This window comes from Cavia porcellus, unplaced genomic scaffold, assembly GCF_034190915.1.
Source record: "Cavia porcellus strain 051 isolate PalLab524CR breed Dunkin Hartley unplaced genomic scaffold, mCavPor4.1 scaffold_31, whole genome shotgun sequence".
NCBI classification, from domain to species: Eukaryota; Metazoa; Chordata; class Mammalia; order Rodentia; family Caviidae; genus Cavia; species Cavia porcellus.
In genome coordinates, this window is record NW_026947514.1 from 41,974,024 (window position 1) to 41,999,635 (window position 25,612).

At 41.4% G+C, this 25,612-nt stretch overlaps 1 long non-coding RNA gene across 1 annotated transcript; it reads right to left on the reverse strand.

Moving 5' to 3' along the window:
• Positions 1 to 712: 712 nt before the first annotated feature.
• On the reverse strand, positions 713 to 22,414 carry LOC134474216 (uncharacterized). Its single transcript, XR_010044905.1, has 2 exons — positions 22,288 to 22,414; positions 713 to 986 (listed from the first exon to the last, which is right to left on the reverse strand). It is a non-coding gene; the product is annotated as an uncharacterized LOC134474216 (long non-coding RNA).
• Between the last annotated feature and the right edge of the window lie 3,198 nt (positions 22,415 to 25,612).

Here is a 25,612-nt window from a genome sequence, read left to right on the forward strand (position 1 = left end):
TTAGGCATCACAGAGCTGAAAGGCAAGGAAATTTCAAGCAGTGGTTGGATAGATGTCTGTACCTCTGTCTTTACTTTTCTTCCTGTGTCAAATGGGTAATATTACCTACACTGTAAGGAAATGGAAGCAAGATTTTCTCACAGACAGTTGAAGTTCTTTTAGTACAGACAAAATAGATTCACAAACAGGTCTTGAATCTACTCCTTCCCAGGTCTTTTGTAGTGGGGAAGTAATGCTCAAAGTCTTTTGAAAGCTGAGATAGGTGATCCTGCACCAGCTGAGAGAAAGAAGGCCCTGGCTCAGTCTTTCAAAACCTCTGCTTATGTTTGAAACAGGTCAAAAATCTCAATTCTCATTCATTATCCTCATCATTCCACTTTGACTTTGAATGCATCCGTTTTACCTGACTGCTTGAACACAGTTGTCATTCTCTCCTGCAGTGATACATTGTATTTATCCTGCAAATTGAGTAAGCAAGATTTGTGTCCCATTATGTGTCATTTAAAAAGCAAATGATGATGGCATTTCTACAAGAAACCTCTGGAGCAGCTTTAGTAACTCAAAAACTCTAGCAGGTGATCTACCTTTAGAAAGTCATATATAAGAGAAGACTTGTGTGCTCAGTAGCCATCTCCTTGTGGCACTGTGTGAACAGATGTATTTTAAAGGATTACTTTATGTGGCTGATAATTTTAATCACATACTGAAAAACTTTGTTAGGTTCAGGTGATATTATTCAGTTAGGCAGCACTTCTCTATGGATCTCACAGCACACAGGGTCACATTCAGAAGTAATCTCATTAACCAAAATGGTGAAGCCAGAAAGCCATCCAGTCATAGCAGCTGAATCATCTGTGAAGGTATCAATGCAAAATGGTTGGATCAGTTCTCCTGATATGTAATCATTCAAACACTTGAATAGTTTCCCAGCTGTGGTGTTGATTGGGAGACAAAAGTGCATATAACCTATCTTCATGCACATCCTCCTGAAAAACAGATCACACAAAAACAGGCATTGTTTTGGTTTCAATATAAGTAGACACATCAACCTGAATTGTGTGCCACTGTGACTCATAAACCCTAATAATTCTGCCTCAATATGCTCTGCTGTTTCATCAGTTTGTCTAGTTATGGCCCTAGCCAAAGAGGAACTTATGATGTCACCTTTTTAACTGCAACCTCTCCTAAAGTTCATGAGAAATATCTTTAGCATCAGGCAAGATCAACTCTTCTCCAACAGCAAAGGGCTCCTAGCTTTAGTGGTATGGCCAGCCACTAAGAATGGTGCTCTCAGGGCAGACACATTTGATGAAGTGGTGACCTTCAGTGATCCCTTCTATTCTTTGTGCTCAAATTTTTTTCCTTGGAAAAACTCCAAAGATTTGTCTTTCAATACAAATTGTTTGGTGTCCATGTGGTAAAACCACTTTCAAAGTCTCATGGTTTCATTGAATAGCCAGTCACTGTATTCTATAAAAGGCAGGCTTGGAGAATGTGAATCACCTGTTGCAATGAACCCATAAATTAAGTAGGATTTTTGGTATTTTCTTTTAAACACAAATTTTTCCCTCTGTCTCATCACTGAGTCTTTTCTCTTTTTCAAAGAAGCTCTTCAGTGATGTTTTATTTTTACTCAGTCTTATCAGGATTAACTTGACTGAGACAATTGCTCAGCCTGGGAAAGAGGCATACATAGATGGACGTAATAAAATAATGATCAAGCCACACAAGGACTAAAACAAGTGTCAAGTTTTGACCAAAAGCTTGCCATCAGATGCAGCTTAATTGTCACTTGGCCCTCACTGATGGAATTTTGAGCCGAGTTTGCAAGAACTTGATTTATCATGGTCTCTATGCAATCAAGCCTCTCTACTAATGTGAATCTGTATTTACAGCTACTCCCCAGGACCAGCATCACAACCTCAGCTCCACCTCAGACCATCAGGCATTAGAGTCTCATAAGGACTACAAAACCTGGATCCCTCTCATGTACAGTTCATAGTAGGATTCAGGCTTCTGATAATCTAAGGCTGTTGCTGACCTGACAGGAATCAAAATCCACTTCCTTTTACTTTATCACTCAGAGTTATTGGCCAGAACCTCTGCCAAGTCCTACTAAAGATTATGATGATGTATGTTGCTTAGCATCTCACTTGGCTTTGTGTTTTGCCTTGATCATTTCCTGATGCCTGACCCATATAGCTCTAAAAGAAATTCTATCTTAACCTGATAAGGAGCATTGGTAAAAAAAACAAAATCAAAGCAGTGTTATACTTAATAGTGAAAGAATAAATTATTCCCCCTCATGTAGGAAAGAGACAAGAATATTCACTGTTACCACTTCCTTTCAAGATTATATGGGAGGTGTTATTCTGTGTAATAAGAGTAAGAAATTAAAAACAAACTAATTGGAAAGGAAAAAGCAAAACTGTCTTCATTCACAGAATCATAATCCTGCTTATAGAAAATATTTAAATCTAAAAAACAATTACCAAAACTTATAAAAGAGTTTTAAGAAGTTTATAGGATGCGAGGCTAACATAAAACCAATTGTGTTTATACACTTTTAATTAAAAATTTAAAAATAAAATTAAAGAAAGGATTCTTTCTTTAATTTCTTCTATTAAAATAGTGCCTGAATAGTGAGAATAAATTTAACCAAAGCATTCAGATCTCCAAAATATTGTACTTACAATGTCCAGAAAGCAATATTAAATTGCTTGATGTAAAAATATAACCAACACTCAAGAAAAAAGACCAAATCAATGGGAAGCTACCCCAGCATGACTTACCTGTTTGAATGATCAGAAAAGGATTTACAATAGCTGTGATCAATGTGAGAAAATTCATCAAAGAGCTACATTATTTTTAAAAATCAAATTAAATTTCTAAAATTGAATATTATGTTATCTAAAAAATAATTACTGAAATTAGTAAAATAGCAAAGTCAAAGAATTTAAAGACATAAGATAAAAAAAGGTAAAAAGAATGAATAGAGTTTCAGGAATGTACAAACTAGCAAAGGATTCAACACATGTGAGAGTAGCCTCAGAAGGAGCAAAGGAAAAAAGAGGGACAGGAAAAAATTTGAAGAAATCACAAAAAGTTCTCAGAATTGGTGAAACACTTAAATTTACAGATTCAAAAACTCCAAGAACCCTCAAACAGGCTGTGGATCAAAACAATCGTGCTATGTTGGATCTTAGTTAAACAGCTGAAGTCAAAATCTAAAAATATCGTTTTTCCTTTAGTGTAAAAAATAAATAGTAAAAAACTAGTAGAGTGATAAGATCCAAAATGTATCATAGATATTGTACTGATGAAAGGGAAAGAAAGTGCTTGAAAGGAAAGAACAACTTGTAGTTATAGACATATAACTATATATATATGTTTAAGTGTGCAAAATAGATAACCATATTATTAAGGTTTTGTTAGTTCATCAAACAGAATAGTTTGTACTGTCATTGTTTGATTGTATTTCCATTTTTATGCTTTAATTTTGTAATTTGAGCAACTATTTCTAAGATACATATGTAATTTATCAACTAGTGATTTCTAGTTATTTTTGAGTAGTCATATCTTACAGGGTTTTTTTTTTGAAATTCTGTTTTTTTCTGTTTTGCTTTTGTTCTTAAAATAATTTTAAAAAATAAGGCTAGAGTGACTATATTAATATCAGAAAAATAGATTAAAAAGATTAATTCATCAGGAAAACATGATAACCATGTCACTTTGGCAGATAGTAAAGCTTCAAAATACAAGATAAAAGTTGGACAGAATAGCTAGGTAAAAGTCAGCATGATGCATTGTGTAGTTACGGTTGTAGAACTTGTGACTCAAGTTCAGATCATAAAGTTACAAAGCATTTATTCATGCTTACTGGACATCGGCCTTAGATAATATGAAGCAGTATGACAAGATCTTTAACTTTATTGAGCCACAGTCCTTCTGAGGCATGACACTTGTGTTTCCAGTGGAAGACTAAGAAAGTATTAGAGATAAGGAAAAAATCCTGTGCGCTGTTCCTCCAGCATTGACATGTGGACCAAACAGCCAGTTTTGTAAAGGTGACAGCTGTTATAAGCAGAACACAAGAAGGTGGTGAGATCTAGGACTCAGACCTAGAGGAGACTAAGGTGGAACAAAACAGGCATTGTTTGTTGACATCCCAGTTGCCTCTTGTCACTTATAATGAAATTGTTTTGTCAGATGTCACTGGCATCTCCTCCACATCCAGAATGAGATTTTGTTAGTACAGAATCTCATGGCCATTGCCATAGCAGCTGTCCTAGAGAGAACGCACTGGTGGTAGTAGGTACAGGCCTCTCCCTCCTGCTTTCTGTGGTCTAGGACAACATACCAGTGCTGAAGGCATCCAAGACTGGTGCAGTTCTAAATACAGTAGCGCCACTTTGCTTTGAGAGAAATTCTAGTGAATACATTCAAAGCGCTTTCAACAGCTCCTGGGGAGAAGTAAATACGTAGCACTTGGGATCAGTTGCTACAGTGTGAATGTACCCATTGCTCCAAAATTCACATCTGGGAATTTAAACCCCAAGATGATAGCATTAAGAGAAGGTCACTGAGAGGTAAGTACAGTTTAGGCCACTTGGTGTTTGTTTGTTTTAATCCTAGCTGTTCCTAACTGGTACTCAGAATCAGCATTGATTTGACATAAGTGAAGAAAGATAGCTTTAGAGGGGTAATCTTGTGTAATGGCATGGTGACTGAAGTTATGTTTAAAGTGACATTATTGACATCACAAGAGAAGTGATTCTCTCCAACCTCCAGAATTCTTTATCTTTTGCTAATTGGTGTTATAGTAGGCACCTAGCCCAACTATATGGCTCTGGATTGTCCTACACTTCTAATGCCAGCAGGAGCTGGCTCCAATGTGGACTTGGCTGTTGTACCCAACATCACCATCACCACCACCACCACCACCACCACCACCACCACCACCCTCAACATCATCACCACCAACAACAACAACAACATCACCATTACCACCACCACCATCACAATCACCACCCTCAACATTACCACCACCATGACCATCACCACCACCACAACCACCACCACTGCCATCACCACCACTGCCACCACTGCCACCACCAACATCACCACCACAACCACCACCACTGTCACCATCACCATGACCACCATCATCACAAACACCACCATCACAACCATCACCACCACCACTACCACCACCATCATCACCATCATCATTACCATCACCACAACCACCCTCAACATCACCACCACCACCACCACACCATCACCACCCTCAGCATCATCACCACCACTGCCACTACCACCACAACCACTACTACCACCACCACCATCACCACCTCCCTCAACATTACAACCACTACCATCATTACCATCACTGTGACCACTATCATCACAACCACCACCACCCTCAACATCATCACCACTACTACCACCATCACAATCACCACCAGCTCCACCATCACAATCACCACACAACACCCTCAACATTACCAACACCATCACTATCACCACCACCACCACCACTCTCAACATCACCACCACCACCATCACCATCACCATCACCACCACCACCATCACCATCACTACCACCCTCAACATCACCACTACCACCACCACACCATCGACATCATCACCACCACTGCCACCGTCACCACAACCACCACCACCACCATCACAACCATCACTACCACCACCACCATCGCCTCCGACACCACCACCATTACCATCCTCACCAGTAAGCAACCAGATCTACAAGAGACCACAACACCCCTACCCTGCTCCAACCCTCTGGTATAACAGGAATGTGACTATTTCACGTATTCCTTTCAAATTTTCCATAAACAGCTTTGTGACTAATAAAGATCTGGACCTGTGCAGGGAAGGAAATTCTCCAAAACACAGATGCAGCTTAGCTGAGTTGGCCAACTCACTAGACCCCATGCCTTCCTTTTGCAAGAGTAGCAGTTCTATGGGGTACATTTCCACCATCAGGGTATAAATTCTTCTGAGCTGGGAACATGCCTTGTTTATATTTGTATTTAAAGCACTCAGTGTACAGTAGAAATTTAATTAATGTTTAATAAAACAACAAAGTCATAACATTCCTACAAAATCAACACTGAAATGTTTGTTTCATTAATATTATTTCTTCTGTATATTTATTAAGGGTTGGAAAGCTAGTGTTTGGCACTTGTCTGTATATCAATCTGAATATCATCCCAGAAATTTATTATCATACATTCATGGATTGAATTATGAATGAAAATTATACTGTTTTATTGATGGACTGTGAGGATATTGCCTTTAAGAATGATCGAATAAAGTATTCCTTTTAGAAAGTATTGTAAAGACTTCCAAAGAGGTAGCGAAGGTTAACTATTTTCAGCATTTAGAACTTGGGAACAAGTAGGGCAGAACAAATGTATTGCTATAGAATATTCCATAAAGATCTCTGAACATATGGCAAGCAAGCTTTGTTTATTTTTTTTCTTCTGGAATCATCTGTCAGGACATGAGCTCCCACCTAATTACATAGTCACATTTTACTACCGATTTTCCACATCCTGTCTGATTTCTCAAAGCCTTCGACCCCTTATTTTTGTAAAAATTATTTTTTTAATTAATTTTATCTGATCTACAAAAAACTGAATACTTCTGGGAAGCACTTTTAAAAAGCAAGAAAGTGCTAAGGGGGTAGCTTAGAGGTAGGCCATTTGCTTAGTGTACATGAGATCCTGGGTTCAGTCCTCAGCACCACACACACACACACACACACACACACACACACACACACACACGCACACACGCATGCACACACGCACACATACATGCAGAAAGAGAAGGAAGAAAAAAGAGGAAGAAGAAGAAAAGGAAAAAAAGGAGAAAAAACCCCAAAATATATGATTCTAGCTCTTATACTCTCCATTGTTATCAAGGAAGTACATATCTGAGTGAGAAGGTAACGCTGTCTTGTTCTGCTAAGAAAAAAGTGTTGGAGACAATGGTGAGAACTACTGGGGCCACGGATATAACAGCAAGTGTGTTTAGGGGTGTTAAACAGCTGACTATATTAATGTTTTTGGATCATTGAACACAGCTGTTTGCAGTCTCTCTGTTTGAATGTCTACTTTGTATTCTTTGATACTGTGATTTGAGCAACTATTTCCAAGATGATAATATGTAATCTATTAACAGGTGATTTCTTACTGCTATGTTTTTTTTCTTTGTAGTTCTGTATTATGTGTACCCTTACACCGCTTTGTTTTGTTTTGTGTTTTTCTCTTTTTCCTCTTAAATAAAATTAAAAAAAAAAAAAAAAGAACTACTGGGGCCAGATGTTCATGTGTTCTTGAGCACTGCTGAGCAGTGCTGAGCAGTGTTCCTGTGAGTATAACCCACTGGTAGCTCTTAAGGTTGAGGTGAGGGGCTGACTTAAAAATATGAGACCTTTGTTTGATTCATATATGCAAATGATGCACAGTTGTATAGATTCACTATACAGTGAATTAAGGATTGCTGAAATTTGATATTCAGAAATTCGTACAGGTGAGCTAAAGTAAATATAATTGTTCTACTAAAATGTCTTAGTTATTTGAAATAGTTCTTCCATATAATCCTGTAGATAATTGAAATTTTTGAAAAATTTGAGAAAAAAAACGCAACCTTATCAGTCCCAAATGAGTTTTGCTTTGAATGGTCATAGTTTTTCATTGATAATCTCCTAGTATTAGTCTACTTGTATTTATAGCTCTTTTTGCTATTAAGAGCTTAGTGTATGTGTGTGTGTGTGTGTGTGTGTGTGTGTGTATGTGCGTGTATGTACTGCACAATGAGTTGTTTGATTTCTATTTAGTCCCTCCCCAGTGCTAATGATCGTCTTGTTCTTTCTCTTTTGAAAAATAAGAGTAGATGAGTTGGTGGCTCACAGAGCTTTTTGACTTCAGAGGGCTTCACTCAAACAAGTGAGTTGTTTGCTGTTATTGACCACATAGACGATAACCAGCGGACAGAGACCCAGAGACCCAACACCATCAAGGCTGAATCTGTTCTCATGCTCATCACCTGCATTGATGCTTTCACCAAGTAATTATTTTTAAGATCACTATTAGTAATAAAATAATATTCCAATGAGACAGCATCTAAGATCCTTACTCATTATCCAGGAAGTAGAGAATTGTCTGGCCTTCAACATCTTATCTTGTGCAGGAGAGAGAGCTTAATAAATGATCCAGACTAATAAATGTTCTGTCATGCCTTGCTGCTTAAATATTTTATAACTTTTAAGTTCTATTAAAGGAAGGGATGTCGAGAGTGTTTAGTGAAGACAGTTTCTCCTCGTAGCTTTTTATTAAGAAAGATGACACTGATCATGTACTTGATGATGGAGTGAGAAAAGATATTATCTTGCTGAGGATGGGCTTATTATTCCAGCCCCGTGATGGCTGGATTTTGGTGGAAAAGGTTGGGGAAGAGAGGGCAGGAGAATTAATAGTAATGACTCGACCAAAATGCTTGCATCTCAGCTTTCTTAGTGGGGAGTCATTGGTGTGGAAATGGTCTGGGACTGTTAATTTTCATTTCAGCAAGAGCTAGTCTTTACCAAGTCTACAGAAGATCCACTAGGCATAGAAGCAAATGAACTGTACAATTGCCCCCTCTCTCCAGTTGGGTGATGGGGTGGACTTGTCTTCACATTTACTTGTTTCCACAACTTGCACTAAGCAGATGCAGGACCCACTTGCCCAACAGCATGGGAAGCATGCTGCCTAGGACCCTTCAGGCTTCCAAGACTCTGTGGAAATGGTCTTAATTTCTGTTAAAATCAGGAGAAAAAAATCAAACATTTATATCAAAGAAAATGTTTCCATGTTCCACATTAATATATTCATCTATACCAACATAGTTGTTTAAAAGTTTTAAATAGTTTTTGGGGACGAGGGGAACCATTGGACTGGTGTGCCAGGGCTCCTGTGAGTGTCACAACACATGGGTCTCCACAAATGCTTATCAATTAATTTAAAAACAGCACTGGGGAGTTTCAGTGTGCTTCTCCAAGAGGACTCAGACGTGTTGCTCCAGGAGGCCCTGCAGGAAGGTTGAGGCAATAGGCAAAGAGCCCTGGACAGAAAGTGCAAGCCCAATTTACAACTGGTTATTCTAATCCAGAGTATGTAGCAAGCAAGTTTCAGCATATGCCCACAAAATTTATATAGATGCTAAAAGTAATGTTTACTCATTACTTCTCAAGCTTGTTGCTGGCCCTGGACAAACAGTTGTTGAGTAAAGGACTTCAGTAGTGCTGGGTCCCTGTAAAAACTTCTGCTCTCTCGATCTCTACACATGGCAGGAGCTTCACTGCCCAGGAAGATATGGAATGCGGGTAATTGAAACTGTGTGTTCTCCAGTGGCTCTTTACAAATGCAAGACTGTTTTCTTTTTTTGTGGAGAAAGCTAGAGTTTTCGTTCTGGATAAGCGGTGAACAGAGAGCCTGTAACACAGAATTGAAAGCTAAGTGATAGTTCAGGAGATCCCCCTGTTTGGCCCTGAGTTTCAAGGCAGCATGGTCTCTTTTGCACCCCGGCCCCCTGCTCACATGGTCTTGTCAGCCTCAGCTCTGGAGCAGCTGGGAAGTGTTCAGGTACTGGGAAGTGTTCTGTGAGCAGGATAAAGCCCAGCTGAACCCATAGCTTATTTTCCAGAACCCTAAAAATGAAGACAGATGCAATGAAGGGAGTTCCCCAACTCCAACAGCTCCTTTTGCCACCTATCAAGGCCATGAAAGATGAATAACTATCAATAGACACTCAGGATCTTAGTTCATTTTGTACAGCTCTTACAGAATACCGAGATAAAGTCAACTGTGAAGAACAGAAATTTGTTTGCTCAGAGTTCCAGTAGCTGGGAAATCTAAGTGTCAACATCTGGAGGACCTTCATGATGCTTCACAATGTGGCACAAGGACAAAGCCAAGACCAGAGGGGCGAAAGGAGTCGATCTATAAGAAGTCTGTTCCTGTGGACACAAACATATCCCGCCGGAACTGCATCAATCCATGGATAGGGCAGAGTCTTCACGGCCTAATCGGCTTTTAAAGACCTCACCCCTTAATGCTGCAATGGCAGCATGTGCATTTAATGTAAGTTTGGGAGAAGACACTCAGACTATAGCACTCAGATATCTTCTATTCTAGACACCTAAAAATTAATTTTTAAGGACCTAGAAATGGGTATAACATTTTAAGTTATGTTTATCAAAAAAGCACCAATCACTATAACAGTAAGTTAAATAGTTATAGATCCTAGGTTTTAAGACCACAAAAATCTCAAAGAAAAATCCGAAGTAGGAAAGAAAGCCAATAAGAAATACTAAAATATTGTTCTAATATTTCCTTAGAAGAATATAATTGTATTAAAAATTCTAAACCTTCTTAAGAAAATAGATCCAAAGCGTTAAATTCCTAGTGTATACTAGGCCCTAACTTCCATGTGATCGCAGCCATGGGGCATGCTGGGATTAACTTCCACATGATCTCAGCTGCAGAGCATGCTGGGACCTAACTTCCATATAAGCTCAGCAGCTGGGTGTGCTAGGAACACAAAAAGAAGCTGAGAGCAAAAGTGAACAGTGAACCCAGAATTGGGGTGACTTGGAGCTAAAGAGAGATTCTAAGTCTGTCCTATAGTAGGGTTGTCTGATTGTTTCACCAAAATTTTTGTTATACCCTCTCCATCTATGGAAGTTACCATTAGTGTGAGGAAAACTTTGGACCATATGTAAGCTTGTGCTGGCAAGAGGAAAAGGAAAGGCCACATTCTCCCCATTTTACAGAGGGGCAATGCTGAGCTTTGAAGTTCAGCGCGTAGAACTCTGTCCCACTCATTCGCAGTACGCCCTGTCCTCTCCTTTGGCTTGGTGTCTCATCTATTTTGACAAAGCAAAATATAGATGGAAGGTGACCCAGTGGGTAGGGAGCTGCCTGATTCTATATTCTATACCTTGATTGATTACCAAGAGAAGATTCAGGAAATGTTGGCAGTCAGATTCTTCTCAGTGCCCTGGGTGTTTTACATGGAACATGAGCCATCCACCTGCTTTCCCTGCACACAGGAAAAACTTGTAACTGCTGCCCCTGCTGTTCTTCCACGGCCATAATTCCTGTTTTCATTTTGAGCTTTGTTGTAAACACTTCTTAACATGGTGTAATACAAGAAAATGTTTTTATGCTATCACCAGTTGCCAGATATGTTTTTAATTATGCGTTTGACCCTAAAATATATAAAGCCAAACTGGATATTAATGACAAGAAGCCAAATCCTTTCATCCTCTGGGGCAGGCATTTTCAAATTACTTCTCACTACTGAACCTTTATGTCTTTAAACATCCAATTTTACCCATCTTGCCATTTCTTTTAAGTCCTGATTAGACAAGGTGACTTCTGTGATTGTGTTAAGTCAATATTTTTGCTATTTTCTACTTCATTATCTCCCATTCTCATAAGATTTTTTAGACAATGAGTTATTTCAGGATTTTTCTTAACCAGTGATTTCTGTTATGTTCTGATCAAAGTGAGGGCCTGATTTGCTGTCTATGAGCATCACAGAGATTTGCAGAGATGACAAATCACAGAAATGAGGAATACAACATACTGGGAAATGAAAACAGGCCACAGGGAGAAATATTACAGCCTTAGTAAAAACAGCAAGCGTAACAGAAATTTATATTAGAAATGAGAATGCCAAGGAGATATATTTGGAAATTTTTAAATATATGATTACCGGTACTATGGTTTATATGTATATATCCCCCCAATCCTCATGTGCTCATAGGTGGAGATTGGGGAAGTGATTGGATCGCGGTGGCATGATACTCAGCAGATGAGTCCACAGATGAGTTTATAGTGACTTTAATGCTGGGATGTGAAGCCAGGTTGGAGGAGGTGGGCCACTGGGTCATGGCCTGTCTCCCTCCTTTTTCCTTGAGCTCTCTCTCTGCTTTCTTCTTGACATGCTAAGAGGTTTTCTTCTTTGCCATGATTCCCCTGCTATGGAGCCAGCTGACTATGGGCTGAACCCTCTACAAACTGTGAGCCATTTCCTCTTCAGTGTTGTTAGTGTCAGTTATGAGGAGAAATGCACCTGAGACAATTGCATTTTCATCTTGGGATCTGTTCTCCACTCCTCCATGATCCTTAAAGAATGGCAATCAATTGCATCCCAGAGTGTGAGCAGCTAGAAAACAGTGAGTTTGAAATTTGCACCCCTCCATTACATCCTGGTTGGCAGACTGGCTGGAAGACAGTGAGTTCACTCTGCAGGCCTCTTCCATTACTTCCCAAGTAGCAGGGCCAGCTGGAAGCATGTAAGACCAATAGGAAGCCCAAGATGCAGGACAACACCCTGGTACACAGACACACACATACTTTCAGAGAGCAAAGTAATCACTGAGACCAGTAACGTGGATGTGTCTGAAGCAGCAGCCAAGAGACAGCAGTTGGACTCTAGAGAACTCTACTGACAGAAGACCAGTCCCAGCCCCACATCCAGAGCCCGAGATCGGCTCCATGCCAAGCACACCTCTGGCATGTAACATGGACAGTTTCACAGAACTGTAAACACCAGGAGCTATAAAGAACAAACTACATCATGAGGACACGCATGAGGAAAAGACATCTCCTTTCTTTCTTAAGAGAGGCCTCAACATGGGAAGTTGGTAGGCATCAGTATAGAAAACAAAATAAAAGAAAAAGGAGGTGGAGAATGGCAAGATACAGAGGCGGGGTGCAGCCCCAAACCTCCAGCCTTCCCAGGACAGGCCTGGAACTCAATAAGATGGACGAAGCTGAAAGTCAAACACTAGAGCTTTCTGAAGTGGTAACAGAAGAGAAAACTCAAGTGGAAAAAGGTTATAGTAAAGATGATCTCTCAGGTACAAAGTGGAATGATGCTAAAAATCAAAGACATTATAGAAGACACAAATAAAAGAATAAATGAGCTTAGAAAATGACAAAAGCAAAACATGCCCAACAGAGAAGAGAAATTAAATCCATGAAACAGATCCAGAGATCCAGGAGATTAAAGCCTCCACTGAAAGTATATGCGACAGATTGAAAGAAGTACAGGACAAAATTTCAGATCTTGAAGACAGAATTGTAGTGATCGTGAAAACACAGATATTTCAAAAATAGTAAGGGACCATGAGAAATCAATCCAACAGCCATAAGACGAGGCAAGGAAGAATATCATGGAATTGATTGGGTCAGTGAGAAAGTGGGAGATAGCACAATGCATAACAATCATAAATATGTACCTAATACATGAGCACCCAACTATATAAGACAGTTATTGTTAGATACAGACAATCAAATGAGTAATAACACAGTTGTAATGGGAGACTTCCATACCCGCACTGTCACAGAGAGACAGATCAACTAGACAAAAAATCAGCAAAAAAATATGGGAGCTTAGCCAAACCTGTGAAGTGCGCTTAATAGAAAGTAGCCACATCCCAAGGCTATGCACCCAGCATCCCAGCGCCAGCCCAGAGAACAAGCCTGCCCTGAGGCACCATCACTATGGGGAAACATTGGTGAACCACTGCCTCTCCACCACTCTAAGAACCCTGGGTCGGAGGAACACCGGTGTCTAGTCCAGTCACTACACTGAGCAATGGGAAGCCAATGCAGGAAGCACCCAGGATGTAGCAAAGGGCTGATTGAGAGAAACACAGGAAAATATCAAGACGGAGGAGCAAAATATAATCTCAGACCTCCAGCCCACACAGAACCAACTCAGGAGATACAGACACTGTAGAAATTAGAAGACACACACCTGAAATTCCTGAAATGAACAACTGAAATAAAGAAGCAACTTGGTTGTATTTTTTTGTTTAATGTTATATGCCTATGTTTTGATGGAATGGGAAGCTCTTTTGAAGATAACAAGAGATGTTATGGTAGCCATTGTTAGTTTCTTATTATTTTGTTTTGAAGTCCTGATTGTTTTCACTATTTGGTTTGGTTTGGTTTTATTCTGTTTTATTTTGTTTGATTTTATTATGTCTGATGATGTGGGCAGCTACTTTGAAGATATCAAGATATGTTATAGTAGACATTGTTGATTTTCTATTACTTTGTTTTGAAGTCCTGTATCATTTTCATTGTTTTGTTTTGATTGGCTTTATTCTGTTTTATTTTGTTTAATTTTGTTCTCTTTAAAACAAAAAAATTAAAGAAAAAAATGTTAACTGTGGGAGTGGGATGGGCCAGAATATATGGGTCAAAGGCCAGATACTATACTGGGAACTTCATTTGCTAAAGTTCATTTATTCTCTTAATTACCTTTCCTCCAGATAAAGAAAAGAATGGTATCAGTGATACTAAGGAACTTATTGAAAGCCAAATGATTTAGAAATAACAGAATTATTTACCCAAGTTAGTTTTATCCTGAAACTTATGTCCTTGCCCCTATATCAAGAGAGAAATGGCTGGTAAAAATATACATATTCATTCAATAAGTATGCATATTTATGAAATACTACATACACTGCATAAGACATAGAATGTCTTGTGCAAACAATACTTCTTTATTCTTTATTACTAGGTAAGTAATTATCCCTAAGTGCCAACATGAGGGTAGTGGAGGGTCAGTTAGTCCTATCATTAATTAAATGTCAATAGCTTTCAGAGCAATAAGGTACAGATGGAAATAGCTACAATCCAAGACTGGTCATGTGTTCTGGGACCCAGAGTACGGGAAGATTCCACCTCCCTGGAAACTTCGAAACTTGGGAACTTCAGAAAAGGCTAACAGGAAACTTTGGAAAAGGCTAATAGGAAAAGGTGGCTGCTAGGATGCTCAGCAGTGGGGCCTGGATTTGAACTTGAGATAGTGAGAAAGTAGGTGTTCTAGACAAAAGAAGTGGTTTGAAAAATAGAAAAGGAAACTATCATCAGGAGGGATCCACAGGTGCCCACAGTTTTGCATATGTCATCTCATTTCGTTCTTACAGAGCCCTGTTGGGTCGTTTCATTCTTTGCCCCATAAGCACATCAGACATACAAATGTTTGAACTGAACTTGTTACTTCCTCTGCCTCCTCCTACACCAACTCCTTGCATCCTATGTAGCTGTCTCAGTAAAGCACATCACTGTGGCCTTTGATTGCCAGAATGAGTCTCAGCTTCCCAATTAGTCCCTGCTGGATCCATCTGTAAGTACCCCTGGAGTGCACACCACTCTCGGACTGGCTGCCCCTGCGCTGGCCTGGGCTGCACCATTGCTTTCAAGGATTACAGCCAGCTTCCATGGGCTGGACTCACTGTCCCTGATCACACTTCTGCATGCTCTCTCCCCTCCAGTCCCTCCAGTCCCCTCCATCCCTCTCCAGTGCCCTCACCACACTGAAGCCAGAAAGATCCTCCTACGTTCTGGATTGGATCACTTTTCCCTCTTTAAAGTCTTGCAATTGTTCTTCATTTACCTGAGAACAAAATCCAAGTTCTGAAAGTTGAAAGATCCTTTTTGTCCTCTGCTTCCTTCTCCAGTTTCTCTGGGGAGCCCCATCCTCCTGTCACTGGGACACATTCTTTTGACTACCCTTGTGTCACTCACCAGCAGAAAACCAATCTGCTGCCCTATCCCTCGGCAAGAGCCAGGTCTGTGGACTCCCTGATAAATATTTTTTAAATCAGTGTATTCATTTTTCAAAACTGAGGCACCGAGAGCTTTAGTTAATTCCTCCAGGTGAAATTACTCCCTCGTATGGGTACTGGGGAATCATTAATGGCTTGGGGGCACAGAAGTAGCAAGAACAGAGTAATCAGCTTCCCTTGTGCCTTCCAAAAATGAAAATAAGGGCAAAAGAACACAAGAAGCACTTGGAATTTTTTTTTGCAATGACCTTTATAAAATCCACCTACTTGCTAAGATTTCTGTGAAAATTAAATGAACAGTGTGTATAGAAATGCTGTACAGCCATAAGACTCTTTATAAGTGACATTATGTAGCTTTCCCCTCTTAATGTTTACGAAAATGGCTTTAGAGCTTTAGAGCTACTTCTAACAGATTCTGAGCTGAGCAGGGCTCTGCTCTCTGGAGGAGGTATCAAGAATGTGAGCGAAGCATTCAAGCTCCTGAGAGAGGTGGGAGAAACCACCTGCCACTGGCGCAGCCAGAAACTCTCCAGGTGAGAGTGAAACTCTCCGGGTGGGGTGCCACAAGGGACAAACCACATGACTGTTCCTACTGGAAAGGGAGCAGGCAACCCCAGAAAGAAGAGCAATTCAGCCAGGTGGGAGGAGGCAGAGGGGCATGAGGAGGAGGGGCTGGCAGCCTCTGCTGCCCCAGCCTGATTTGCCTTGGGAAGGATGTGGGGGCTTTACCATCTGCTAAGTACTAAGAAGACAGCTAGAAGTGGCATTTCAACATGAATAATAATGCTAGCTATTATTATTACTATTACATTGACTATATTTTAATCTCCTGATTCTGTTTGTGAACCGAACCTGCAAAAAGACTACTTGCTGTAAGGACAGCACCTTGGGCCCAGGAGTTTTGCAGGTGGTCACGAATGTGAACTTGTGTCTTTGGTTGTCTGAAGAAGTAGCTTCTTATGTACTGCTCTCTAGACCAACTTTTTGGAAAAGGGCATGCTGGAACATGCGAGGTGAAGTTGTTCTAGAAACTCCACCAACCTAGATCAAGCTTGGACTTGAGAGAAATATTTGCACATTTTCTGTGCAAATATTTTATTCATTTCCAATTGGCATTAAGAACTGCATGCAAGCTTAGAGGCCAACCAGAGGCAAAGGAGATTAATTTGTTCTTTTTGCATCCTTAGTACTATAATATATGTTTTGAACACCTAGAGAACTGACTGAAACCCCTAAATTGCTTTCCCTGTGACTCAGCTCTAGGCTGCAGTGCAGTATTCATCAGGTAAGGTGATTTAAAAGTCAAACCTTCTCAGTTCTATTCACTTTTAAGAATACAGTGACCTGAGTGATGTCTGTGACTGACTGGTTTTCCTGATGGTTCTCAGAGTTTTTCCTAGCATCTGAAAATACTTGACTCATCATCATCTTATCTAACAGGTCCTCTCCAGTAAAAGCTGTGTTTATAATTATAATCAAAACTCTCTAGTGCAACTTTTCAAAGAATTAAGTTTAAGCATATTATCAAGGAAAAAATGTTCTACATGGCTGCTATGGGCTAGATTTTCCCAAGTTGTCTATGAAAAGACCACATCAATGAAGCAGATTCAACATCACTTTATTAGACCATCTCAGACTAACTTGGGCTTACTATTGTTATTTCTTTTAGTCAAATTGAGCTTTTTGCACATATGACTGAGAAAACTGCCCTTTACTTTGGATCTAGCTTAAATTATTTAATGAATCCTCTTTCTCAGTTAATTGGACATTAGTTTTTAAGGAAGAATGAAAGTGCTTCCTGTGCCACCTAAATAGCTAAACAGGGTCTGCAGCGAGCAGTGAAACCAGCTGAGGTTCTTGAAAAGACAATCAGTGGCCTGGTCTTAGCCTCAGGCCTGGGAAAACTATTCACCAAGCAACTTGAGTTTTAATTTTAATTTGATACACTGTGTTTAATGCAAAATGTATGGGCATTTCTCTAGGTGTCTTGCTCAATTGTGGGGAAAGGCTGTAATCCTGCCGGGTTTGTCTTGCAAGTTTGTGTAGCCATTGTTGTTTCCTGGTGGGTGTCTAGGAGAGGAGGCAGGAGAATGCAGAGTCTGGGGAAATGAAGCCTCATGAAGCCGTCCTTTGAATAGGTTCACACAGGCTCCCTTATCCTGTGTGCCTCAGGCTCCAGGGCTCCCTGCGGAAACCATGATCCAGGCAGTGGGGGAAATGCCAAATCATTCTTTGGCTACAGACTGGTGACTGCTGGCTCCCTGCAGAAATGCAGGAAGCAGACTTCGAAAGACCCTTTCCTGGGACTGATAAAATCCTGGAAAATCTACTAGAGAAAGGGGATGAGCATGGCTTAGGAAAGCTCCCTTTCGTTTGACCAAAATTCTAGAACATTTCATTCAAGTAAGTAGTACATAAACTAAAAATTAAGGTTCTCAGGATTCATGGAGGGTTCCCTGGGAATATGAGGGCATCCTGGTCTAATGCTGGGTTGTGTGCCTGTCTCTGTCGTATGTCATGTTCTGTGCTTGGGGCCACTGGCAGGCTTGATTAAGGGAGTTTCCAGGTCAGTGCGCCAAGAAGGCCATGGAGGAAGGCTGCAGGTCTGGATTTCAAGAAATGAGGTAGGCCCCATTTAGTGAAAAGAAAGGGAATCAAATTAAGCAAGATAAATAGACGTCGAAAAATATGGAAAGTGTGTGTGTGACAAAGAGAGAGAGAGAGAGAGAGAGAGAGAGAGAGAGAGACTGAGAAACTGAGGAAGCTTTGAAGACCTCTGCCTGCCAAGCTACTGTGTTTGCTTTTAGCCCGCAGAATTTTCTGGCCTGAAAGATTAATGCAGAGCATAGCTTGAGTAACACACAGTCATGGCGGTGGTAAACCCATGGCAATTGAAAGCTCTAAAGGGCTCACCATCACTGAACTCTAGAACAGTGACTCCAGCAGCCAGAGAACAGGAAGACCTTGGTGTAATGATGCTGTGGCCAATGAGGAGAGTGGCTTTTAACCATGTGACTTTCCCCAAAGAGGTCAGAGAGGGTGACAACGAAGGGCACTGGGTTTGTAGTTTGGAGGTTAGTGGGGACCCGTCCAGAATAGCAGCACACTGGCTCCAGGGAGAGTGACTTTCAGGAAAGCAGAGAGGAGTCTGTAATTGTCCAAGCACAGTAGCTTTTTGTGGTTGCGCCTCGGTCTAGGGACTGTGGTGTACAGCGGAGTTGGGCTGTGATGTGCAGTTGTCTTAGTGAGACATTTATCTGTGAGCTGAGAAGACCAAGCTGCCTCTTGGCAGCCATGGGTCAGTCCAGGGCTCCTTTCTCCAGCGGAGGCTGCCAGCTCTCTAGAGTTGGCAGGGAGCGATCATCCATCCCCCAGCGTCACAGGGGCTTGGCTCCAAGACTCCTTCCAGGGCACCAAAACGGGAGGACACTCAAGTATCTCATAAAAAACAGTGTAGCATTTGCATTTAACCTATATACATCCTTCTGCACACTTCAAGTTATCTGTCAATTACAGTACTTACTAGAATATAAATGTTATGTAAAGGGTTGTTAGTCTATATTGTTCATAAAATAACGAGAAGAAAAAGTCCACATATTTTGAGTACAGACATATTCTCCCCCTCCCCAATATTTTCAATCTGAGCTTGGTTGAATCCCCCAGCTGTGGAATCACATGTACAATGGGCTGATTCTATCTTGATATTAGTTTCCAGAATGCTACATACCCAAAGGAAGCATTACAATTGTTCCCTGTCCCCAATTATAATTCCCATCTCCTGGTGATGAGCCCCTGAGCACCTCTCTGAGTTCTGATGGGGCAGGGCACACCCTGAATTGCTGCAACAAAGCCCTGATTGGAAAATCCACAAAGGTGGGTCAACCTCAGGGACCCTATCTGCGTGCTGATTGCCGGTTCTGTTTCCCTGCTCGGCAATAGAGCCAGCCTGTTTTTATGACATAGTGACCCAGCCAGCATTTTGCTATAATCAATGTTTCCATTCTTTCCAAAATAAACATGTTGACAGTCATACAGGATCAGGGAGATGAACGTTTTCCATCCCTAGGTGCAGGGCGGTGTGTTTTTGAAAAGAAGTATTTTAACAGAGGAATTTAATCTAATCTCTGGCTGCTTTGTAATTTGTCTAGGATATTAGACTTTAGGAGGTAATCTTTTCCCTTCTTTTTAGATTCAGTTAAATTTCTTCACCTCCACCCACTTCTGGCTTTGTTCAGAATTATTGTATCACATTTAGGGAATGAGCAACAGGAAATAGGGGCCAAGTCTGAAACAAAAGTGTCCTTTTAAGTGACCAAGTGAAGGTAAGTGTTACAGCAAAGACTGTTATTGTGCCAGAGAATCCCCCCCTTTGAGCTAATTGGTGAGTGCTATTTTGCATGTGTATGCTGTTTTAAAATTAAAAAATTCCATCCTGCCTTCAGGAATGAAATGTAATCTCACACTTGTTTTGAAGATAGCCTTTCCTTTGCTGTGTCCATAAATATGAACAAGCCACTGCCTGTCAGCATCCCAGGTATCAGACCTATTTCATGTAAACAGAGTTTATTTGGCTTGGATGATTAGTAATTTTATTTCAGAAAGAAATAGCTGGTAAGTCACAGTGCGGAGCTCAGGATCAAAGCTTACTTCTCAGGCACTGAGGTGTCAGGCAGCCAGCTGTTTATGTATCTACTGAGCTAAATTAGTATCATTATCACTTCAGCAAAGCCCAGATATTACTGTGCTCTCCACTAAAGAAACCAATTACAGTATCTGTTGGACGGTATATTAAATGACACCATTTAATTAAAGCCTAATCTCTCTCTGAATGAACAATATTTTAAATTATTGTACGTTGTTTCATTCAATTACTGTGAACCTCTGTTCATTTTTTAAGAGCAGCAAAAACTCATTTGGCACCTGACAGCCCAGAAAAATCATCACTGCTTTGTGTAGTGTTCAGAGCTATGCTGTCAGTAACAGTCAAGCCAGGACCCACATCAGGCCGCGAGCTTTTCTCATCTTAAAATATTTCAGATTTGCTTCTCAAGCCTCCCGGCAGAGAGAGACCCTATTTTGTGATCACCAGTGATTCCCCCAAGGACCAGGGGATAATGGAGACCTCTACAAAAGAATACGTTTAGAGAATAAAGCCATTAAAGGAATACAATCCCCATACCAGGAGCTGAGCCACATAACTGACAGGATAGAAATTCATTCTGAATGAATATCTCATAAGGGGATGCAAGAATTAAAATGGATTTGACAGTGAACTCCGGAGATAACCTATAATAGAAATAAAAATTTACTTGCTAGAAGGAGAAATGAGATAAAATGATCCAGCTATTAAAAAGTGGGGAGGCGGTAACATGACTCTCACTCCATGGAGTCATTTAGTTAGTCTGGAGAGATACTGGCACCACTGAAGTAGCAGAAAATGTGGCCACTAGCCAGATCCGAGTGCTGAGTGCTTCTGTAGGACAGAAGGTGAAAGAACAGGAAGTGTGGAATGAATGTTTTATCAGTCTACTGGGCCCTCAATAAGAGCCAAGGAAGCAAAATATATAGTAGGATACATCCCACATGTGTAGAAACATACCCCAGAGCCTGCGAGCTCGTGGAAGTTTGAAACAAACCTTAGGACCCAGCACTGCTTTGCTCAGGCTGTCCGTCCTATGCCAATCTGTTTCAATTTCCGGAAGCCGTGACCTTAATGTGTGAAGTGAATGGTCCAAAGCCAAGTGGATCTATTTCTTCTAGTCAGCATGGCCTGCTTGAGTCTAAATTCAGACACGAGGGACAGTGGTAGAGGAACATACTAATGACAACAGGGTGGGGGCCTTCTCCATGCACAGAATGCCTTGGCCTATTTATGCAACTTTATGGAATTTGTTCCCTTGATATTAAATTTTTAAAACAATCCTTAGTTTTATATCACTTTAAGCCACCTATAGTTAGGGAATGTGCATGCCCAAAGCTTGGTATCATGGCTGTAAATCATATAGTAGAGCAGAGGTCAAAGATGTAAATTTTATTTTATTATTTTGTTTATTGGTACCAGGGATCGAACTCACGACCGCCTGCTTGCAAGGCAGGTGCTTATGCCGCTGAGCTAAATCTCCAGCCCCTTAAATTTTAGAGCTCCTAATTTATGCACTTGGCAGGGAAAATATTTACAGATTCTTGCTGATAGACAAGACAGAATAGAGACCTTTCCCAGAAACTCTTAAATTCAGCTTCCCTGCCTACCACTGCTAACTGAAAGGCATTGAGTATATTACTTTACTTTTCTCCCATGCAATGTGAGTCAGAAACACACATCTCTTTGGATTACTATGAAAGTCAAGACAGGTATTTTGGTGTCTCCAAGGCAATAATACAGAAAACTTAGCAAACAGAAGATACTTATTATTATAGGTGTTGCTGTATATAAGGAAGTACTGGTTATCTCCCAAGGACCGTTTTGGCCCACAAGTTGGACACATATAGAGATTTGTTAAAAGCAGCATGTAATAAATCAGAAAAGTCGATGTTACTTGTATGGAGCAGCACACCTGACATCTGAAAGCACATATACACATCATAATAAATAGAATTTTTAAACATTGGAGCGTACTTACCACCCAGGATCCTGCATAATTGAAATGGCAGTAGGATCCCTCTCTGCACCGGCAGGGTCTCCAAGAAGGGCCCTGAAATTATTAGATGTAATCATCAGGCTGCGTTCCTTCCACAAGTCAGTTCTTCGCCATCTGCCACTTGGAGCAGGGCCTGCAGGCGCAGTTTGGAGAGACGCCCATTGCTCAGTAGAGAAGGGAAACATTTCTGTCCAAGAAACTGATACCTCGTGTCTGAATTCTGCTGAGAGAAAGAACTGCACAGGGCGGCTCTGGCTTAGTGATAATAAGGACAATGGAAGCCATTGTGTTGTTATGAACAGGAACAGTGGACAGGACCTGCATTTGGAGGATTTTAAAATAGAGAGTTAAAGGACAAAGTATTTAGAAAACTTAAACTGGGCTCAAGATAAGAGTTGGTAGAACTTTGTCCAGTTGGTAGAAGGAAGTCCTGTGTGTTACCCTGAGGCAAGCATCATAGGCAGTGTAAGGGTGGAGGCTGACCAATACTAAGATGGTCGGTGAGGCACGTTATGGCAGTAGCTTATTCACTGTGGTTTAATGGAAATAACAATGGGCATCAGTAGGTAGAGACCAGGGTGCACCCCAAGGTGGTATGAGGATGCTAGGAGCCAGGGAGTGAATGGTACAAAATCATTTCAAGGCAGGGACAGCACCTGGAGTGATGATCAGAAACTTCATCTTCTGGTGGAATGTGTAAGGGAGGGAGCCCACTGTGAGCTCACCCAGGACTGCAGCTGTTATTGTCACTAACACCAACCGCTACCTCTCATCTGTTCTTGTTCTCATGCATCTGTCCAGACCATTGAATGATTCTTCCTGAAACACTGCTTTGAATCTCACCACACCTGTTAAAAACCTTTAGTGGATCCCTAGTTTTCCTGGATCTAAGTATAGGATGCTGTATTTGAATATCATCTTTTTAGCTTTGTTTTATAGTTGACTTTATCAAAGGCCTTCCACTGGGCTGCATTCTCAGCCTTTTTCCAGTCCCTTTTAATTATTCTTTTAAATGTGACATAAGGTCTTAGTAAGTCACTCTATAGCCTAGACTGGGCTCCAATTTGTGAGTCTCCTGCCTCAGGTTCCCACAGTGCTGAAATTACAGTCATATACCACTATGCCTTGCTCATGTTGTAATTGAAATAGATTTAAGGAAGTAAATATCGAGTTCAATGATTTTTTTTAAGCCTTGTTTCTAGGAACTCGGTGCTTCCTTGAAGCCTTTGCTTGAAGAGGAAGCTCACAAAACTGATCAGAACGCCCGGGGCCCATCTTTTCTTTAGATTCCTAATCTCCACACTTCAGTGTTTTAGGTGTTTGGATGTGAATTCAAGGTTCCCCAACCAGCAATCTTTTTTCTTCTAAACATTTTTGTTACAACCCCTTTAACTAATGACCAAGAAATTCGAGTTTAGAACCATTAGCCAACTCTCCTCAGGTGACACGGCTGGCTGGTACTGATGTAGGGTCAACTTAAGGTCTCAAAACTCTCAGCCCATTAGTAGTTCTGAAAAACACAAACAAAAGCAAAACAGTATCAACCTAAATGGGTGACCAGAACTGCAGAAAGCTGTACGGTGTGCGCAAAACACTGCACGGCACAACTGGGGTCAGCCCCTCCAAAGCCACGTGGTACAGGGTGGTCATCACCTCCATTCTAAAGGATTCACGGTCTGGAGAGGTTCAGTTCATGTTTGGTTGTGGAACTAAGGACCTGAGGCAAGATTCCTCCATAAGGAAACACAGGCAACAACTCTGAAAGTGTATTTGGGAAGAGAGCAGCGGGGGGAGGAGTCATCTTCCTGCTCTACGTGCCAAGCCCCTGAGCAACCCTGAGAGGCAGGGAGGGTTCTGGTGTTGCCTGGGAGCCCACCCCTCAGGGACAGGACAGGCAGGTGATATCAGACTCCATACTGGGCTTAGGGACCCACGTTGGTGATTCCCGGTACCGCATCCCCATCAGCTCTTACCCCTCCTCAGTCTCACTGCCTGGGCTCTACTCCAAGCCTTTCTTAGCTGAGGACCTCCAGGGAGGAACCCAGCCTAAGACAGTGGTGTGGAAGGGGACATATTTAAGTCCCTTAAAGCTCGGCACAGTGGCCTGAGCCTACTCAGGAGGCTGAGGGCAAGAGGATCACATGAGCTCAGGAGTTTCAGACCAGTCTGAGCAACATCACAAAATTATCATCTGTAAATAAAGAAGCATTCAGTCAAACAACTGCTCCCTAACATTGGTAGCAAAGCACTAGAACAATTTTGCCCTGATGCTTATGGAGGGAAAGGGACAAAGATGTGAAAGGCTTTTGATGAAGATGATGGTTAGAGCTCCAAGTGAAGTTAGGAAGGAAATCTTTTAAAATGCCGCTTGCTCCATGGCCAGAGCATCTCCCTGGGCACCAAACACTGTCTCTAGAAGGCTAAAGGCACGTGCCCACCTCCTCTGGCCTCTGCAGCGAGGAGGAGGACTGGAGAATGCAGGACCCCTTGGCCCCGGGCAATGCTGTCTCCTCATTCTGTACTCTGGCTTTGGAGATGAGCTGCACGTATGTTTTACAAATGTCTGAAAGGCTTTGGCGGTGGAGGTCACACACCACTAGGAAGCAGCCTTTTCAAAGCCTAATTCGCAGGCAGCAAGAAGGTAGGGCATGGCCAAGCTGACTGGAGCACGAGCATGAGCAGGTTCCAGGACTCACTGCCCAGCAGTTCCCACGGGGCCTAGATGGAGTTCTCCCAGGTCCCTGTGATACGAGAAATCAAGAGGAGGACACCACCGAAAGTGCACTACCGGGCTTCCCCATGGTAGCCTGCCCTGCATTCTCCAGTGTGTACTTTTATTTTTTTCCCTTTTTTTCATTCTGCCAAGTTCACTCTGCAGAGCCAACTTCTCCCTTACCCTCCGTATTTCAAATAAACTTCACACCATTCTTGTAGGGCTTCTTCAGTTCTTTATTCAAGACAAGAAGAGCCTGTGTACCAAGATGCAAACACTCCCCAAAACATTACTTAGCATAGCCATCCAGAGGAGACCAGGTAAGGTCCAATGGGCATCACTCTTTTTTCTCTCTAAAATGTCACAAAGGTCTTTGTCGTTCTCTGTTTCTCCCCTTTGCTGGGACTGTAGGGGACTCTGGCCATGGTGCCAAGAGGCTTTTTAGCCCTGCCATGGAGGATGGAGAAATGGAGTGTACCGTTTGGTTTTTCCTTCCCGCTGCAGTAGACTTTGGTTTCCTTGCTTGTGCTCACTCCTCGGGGATGAGTTAGGTAGCAGGTCCTGTTGTCCGTGCATTTGTCAACCTTTTAGGAA